The sequence below is a fragment of the Aphelocoma coerulescens genome, chromosome 1, assembly GCF_041296385.1.
Source record: "Aphelocoma coerulescens isolate FSJ_1873_10779 chromosome 1, UR_Acoe_1.0, whole genome shotgun sequence".
NCBI lineage: Eukaryota > Metazoa > Chordata > Aves > Passeriformes > Corvidae > Aphelocoma > Aphelocoma coerulescens.
Genome location: NC_091013.1, coordinates 68041891 through 68047846, shown reverse-complemented (window position 1 = coordinate 68047846; position 5956 = coordinate 68041891). Strand labels below are relative to the sequence as shown.

The following is a 5956-nucleotide window of genomic DNA, read 5'->3' as shown; positions in this document are numbered from 1 at the left end:
AACACTAAAATTTTATGTGTGTTAGGAATTGACATAACCTTTAATAACAGGTAGTGAATTACTTCCATATGCATTCTGCTTACAAACACTTCTATTGAGATCAAATCAGTCTTCTCAGGTGGAATCAAGTATTATTTTTAAAAATTGAACAATTATTCAGTGTGTAAAAGCAATCAATAGATATCTGTCTGCTGGAGTATTACATTTGTTTTCAGGCAAAGATATTTTTCTTTTCCTGTGTCAGAGTTGGAGGTGTCTTCAGCACAACAAAATACCTCAGAATGATTGACTCAGTAGTAATAGGAAAGAATCAAGATCATTTAGCCACAAGCTTGCTGAATCGGGCAACTACACTGGTAAATGTCCAAATCTCCCCAGTTAATACTGACAGAGTTGCAATAATTTCAGTTGTGACACCACAGGACTTCCTTTAGGTTTATGTTCTTGGGTTTCTACATCAGTCAATAAGATGACTCCACATCACACAGTTCCATAAATTTCAGCCTTTTAAAAGAGATCTAAAGTATTTTGAGACTTAAAAGTCCCTCCAGAGCACACCACAAAGCAGACAGCTCAGCGTTGAAGTGACGATGACACCTGATGGTCCGTCTTCGGTACCCCTGGCACGAGGAGGAGTATGTGTCTGTGTGGATGCATTTGTGGTTTGCAGGAGATCCACAGTCTCTCCCAAATCCTGCAGACTGCTGTCAACAGTAACAGGAGGCTGAACAGGAAGGGGTGGAAAGTTCTCCATGTTTGCTGTCATGTTTGCAAAATGGTCTAATCACATCAAGGTGTGCTAGGCAGGGTTTGGCTGCATGCAGTGGGTTAGGTCAGCTCTTTGGTGCTATCCTGAGCCTGTGTAGACTGGGTCAACAATCTTCAAGTTCAGAGCTATGTTTTTTCATCAGGAAACAAAATTTAATTGGGTATTAAGGTGTTTAAACCAAAAATCTTTCCTACTTTTTCCCATCTGGGACTTCATTACCTGGAAATCTCTCATTTATATCTTTATTTATATTAAAAATAAGTTTCCTTTTCTTAAATACTGACAGGTTTGTTTAAATAGTCTAGTGCTGTTATTCATTAGGCAGTAAAAATTAGTCTGGCTGAGATGAGCTAATGTTACTGAACAAGCTACAAATCTGAACAAGCCTCCCTATCTGCACTTCAACCATGTATTTTTAACTGTATACATGCCTCATATTAAGTATATTATTTCAAGTACTGTTTCAGTGCCTTTCTGACTATTTAATTCAGATGGAATTGATGATGGGATTTTTTTAAAGTCCCTGCTCCTGTTTAACATGTTTACCACTGTGAAACTGGTTTGTACCTTTGGAGAGGACCAGCATGTACATTGTATGTTGGCATGAGACATACAAGAAAACCCTGTGAAGGAACTGAAATCTGCTTAATGCAGCTCTCCACGTTGAAAGGTAGGGTGCTGGCATCTAAATTCTAATCTAATCTTGTGTAATTACATACTCAAGGAATGCAGCCAAAACTTTGCCTTCCTAGGAAAGATCTGCCAGACTCAGAAGGAGTTAATCAGTGAAATAAAACACAGGAATTTTATCATGCTACCAATAAATTAACTTGAAATAATTCACAGATACGAACTTTCTACAAGCCTTGGATTTTTTTTTTTTTTTTACAGAGTTCTAAAGCATTGATTTAATTATAATTTGTGTAAAACATTTTCAACTTATCTTTTCCCTATTAAGGTCTTGATATGTTCTCTATAGAATGACATAGAATATACCTGAACTCTCAAGACTAACTCAGGTAATTCTTTTCACTGCTTTGTATTTATTCCTGGGTACTTAAGTTGTACTTTACCTAAATAATTGTGGTTTGGAATAGTTTAGAAATTGAAGGTAAGGAGTTTAACTAATCTAATTTGCTAAACTTGTCAGAGCAGAGAGAGACTATTGCTATTTGGCAAGAGAGGGAATCTGCCTCTTTTGCAGTGTATGATGGTAAGTAATTTCTGATCTGTATTTGCTGCAGTTTGGAACTACTGCTGAAATGAAAAGTACAATACTTTGGGGTACCCTTCAGTAATGCTTCATGCTTCCTTTTTTTATCTTTTACAGGCTGCTCACTCTCAATACAGCACACTAAGAGAGAATATCTTTAAAAAGTTTATGATGAGATTCTATTAAGTTCAAGGATATTGGGAAGAAGAGGAGGATTTAAAAGGGATGCTCTCCTGTGTTTGTTTCCAGAATGCTGAGAAGAGTGTATTCAGAATCAAATGCCCCCACTGGGACTCACTTGAAAACAACGAAAGCTGAAAAGTGGAAGACTGAAACTAAGTGAAAGTACCTTAAAAACACAAGGCAAACTGTTTATAATTAATGCAAAATCCAATGTTTCTTGCTAATAAAAGTCAAAGGATGTGTTAGAGTATTGAAAATAACAAGTCAAGCATTAGCAGGTGGAGCTTATTTTATTCTGGTGTTCAGTTGTATATAGTGTTGTAGTCTTGCAGCCAGGTAGCTCATGACAGAGATGACAGGAATAAAATGCTTAGCTGGAGGAGTGGGGATTCCTAAGAGATTGGTTGGTTACAAAGTGAGAGAGAATTAATATCAACTTGTACTTAAAATTCCTTATCAGCAGCACTTTTTCTTCTAAAGCTAAAATTACCCCATGGGCTCCTTTCACTTGTTGTGAAAATACTTTGTGAGAATCAGTCTCCTGTTCTATACAATCACGTGCTCAGCAGATACCCTTGTCTGCAATAATTAAGGTGACATAGATCCTAACTCTTCTGATATTCACAGAGCTTATGTAAAGACCACACAAGAGCTACTGGGCAAGCCAACCTCACTGTGTACATCGTTACTCACTCTGCTTAAGTGGCATTTCTAGTTGCTATCTGATGTTATCATACAATTACATGAGTAAATAAAAATTCCTAGTTGTCTATAAATTGAGATAAATTTATAAATTTGTCTCAATTTCACTGTGATTATAGAAAGTCAAAGATGGGAAACACTACAGCTGTCAATAAACAGACACAAAAGGACCAGATCCATGTATTAGCATCTAAGATAAAGAGGAAACCTGATTTTTGATGTGATTATATTAAATAATTGTGGCTTGTGGACTGAAGCCATCTGTGGGGAAGGAAACCAACAACAATACAGAAGAACTGCAGTTCAATATTTTTAGGAAAATGAGAATTTGTGGGTGATACTGAAATGACAAATTGTTTCCTGAAACCAGTGGGGATAATGTTTTTTCTGGGTATAGCATAATGAAACAAAGCCTGAACTGCAAGTGCAGCTCATTAAAACAGAAGAACTCTTTTCCTTGTCAGATGATATTGCAATAAAGGCAAAATGAATAGAGGTGGTAAAAATTTATGCTATTTTAGGGTATTGCTTTAATTTGTGAAGCAATGATCATAAATTAATCAATCTGGATTGCAGAATGTTGTTGGGACATAGGACTAGCTGAACAATCAACATAAAATGAAGAGTCAGATTCATTTCTATTGCCTGCATATTTCTTCAGTCTGTGAACCATAATATAAATTGCTGAAGCATACTCAACTTCTCTACAAAATGTTCAGCAATAAAATTTCTTGAGCACTCATAAAAATGTAAATCCTTTTACTATATCAAAATCCCTAGTCAGTCTGGAAAATATGACCTTTACAGAATAAACTGAAAACATGAAAAAGAAAAAAAAATCATTGAGTATAGAGAAATGCAGTGAATCCCAGCTGCTTAACAGCTCCGTCATCTAAACTCTTCCTACATGAACAGCAATGTGAATTATTCTACTGAAAAAACATGCCAAAATTATATAGTGGTCGGAAAACCCTTTCAGTCTTTAACCAGTTGTTTGCTTGCAAACACTTTTTGACTCTCTTAACTGCTTTTCTTCAGCACAAGAATAACTGCCATTCCAGAAAATATCCATACCTAACATCCGACTAATATTCTGAACTACCCAATCCTAATATACATATGAATCAATTGCCTACTAAATAAACTGGTGGCCCAGAGAGAACAGTTTGCTAGAGTTTCCCAACAGTGATTTGTAAATAGTCCAAAATCCAGCCTTGTAACACTTCTTTCTCACAGACTGTGACATGTCCTACAAACTGTGGCCCAGCTTGCCAGCATTCCCCTCAATATAGTAACCTTGAGCACAGAACTCTGTGTTTCTGAGACAAACTCAGTGTCCACCCTGGGTTTGCAAATAATCATGTAAACCAATAAAATTTTTCCATGATTTTTCTATGGGCTTGGAATTTCTGATGATGCTGACCTCCAGCTGAAGTACTTGGGAGCAATAGGATGGTGCGTGCTACCTACATGAGGCATCCAACTACAGTAGATTATGTTAGTGAGCTTGATTCCTTATCCACCAATGGAGAAAGGCAGGTGCCTCTAGAGGCATGTGCACAAAGCTAAACGCTGAGATTATTAATCTGGACCTTGCAGGGTCAAACACAGAAGGAGACCACTTGTTTATTTTTTTTTATTCTGCACCAGTATATAAACATGCCCAGCAGAGGGAAGCATCTCTCTGTGTTTTGAACTCCTGACCGAGTAGGGGCAGCCTGAGCTGACACCCCTGAGCTGACATCCGGAGCAGGAGTAGCCCTTGAGCTGATGAAAATAGGTATTGCACCACTGAAGTGAAATTATTATAAGAAAACAAGGTGAAAGAGCTTCCATAGTGTTTCCCCATGCTCTGCAACGGGGCACTATGAAGACAAGACATTGGCTATGTTATTTGAGGTTCACATGTGCCATATTCAAAATGTCACAAAATAGCACAATGAAAACACTTTATAGAGGAAAAAAAAAGATTATAAATTGAATAATAAATATGATGGCTACATCATGTTTTGAGATTATAAAGTCAAATAATAAATCTGATGGTTACACTATGTTTTAAGCAGCTAACCTAAAGAGCTGCATGAGAGGATGAGAAACAAAACTGAAATGCATCTGGCTTGTTGCCCAAGACAGCTTTCTGTCTTGGGTATAAGAGGGAGACAGCTCCTTGATGGGGATCTACAAATCAGTGCTGATGACAGGAGGTGAGAGAGGCAATCCCTCAGCCTGCTCTCCACATTTCCAGGAGGATCAGAGAAATGACAAATTTCAGCAACTGAGATAAAGGAGGGCACTGAAGTAGTACTGCAGATACAAGGAGCACATCACACTGCAGGTTTGTCAGGCCAGCATTTGTAGGGCCTTAAGAAAGAGGTATGTTGATTTCAATTGAAGATTTTCTCTACCTCTTCTCCTAGCGCCCCCCCCCCCCCCCGCTCCAAAATAAACTACACAAAATTAAAAAAAAAAAACAAACAAACAAAACCAACACCAAACACACCAAAAAATCCACGAAAAAACTCCCATGGTTTAGATTTAATAGGAACTCAGAAGGGAAAGTACTCCTTATTGGACAGTCAAGTTTTGTTCCAGCTGCAGCTTAGCAGGAAACCTGCTGTGAAAGTTGAACTATGCTTTCTCTGGCTTAGTTCCAGCATTGCATGTGATTTTAGACTAGAAAAAAAGTTGAATGGCTGGAGTTTACAGAGGAATACTGCTTGTTTCCACACATACAGCAATATCCTATGATTGGAAATCAGCTGCCCAAAGCAGTTCCTAAACGCTGTGAGTGAATGGCACAGAATTACAGATTCTTCCTGCAGTTTGACTGGTCATAAATGAATTCTTTTTCTGGTCTTGGGGAAAAAAAAAAGGGGCAAAAATATACTGCCACATTTGCTACCCATAATCTACCTTTTATTCAAGATCAAAATATTTCTTTTTTGTAAAAATTCCTACACATTATATGGATTCTGCACTGGTGACCTTTTCTTATCGCCATGTAACAGCAACACAATCTTTCTCTATTAGTGACATACTTCCTTGCATCAAAGCAATGGAGACTTTTTTGCACTTAACTTGAAGGGGGG

The 5956-nt window shown here is 37.6% G+C and overlaps 1 long non-coding RNA gene across 1 annotated transcript; it reads left to right on the top strand.

The window, feature by feature from the left end:
• The first annotated feature begins 1058 nt into the window (after positions 1-1058).
• LOC138118928 (uncharacterized) lies at positions 1059-3660 on the top strand. The gene is made up of 3 exons (XR_011155333.1): positions 1059-1439; positions 1728-1788; positions 2100-3660. It is a non-coding gene; the product is annotated as an uncharacterized lncRNA (long non-coding RNA).
• The last annotated feature ends 2296 nt before the right edge of the window (positions 3661-5956 follow it).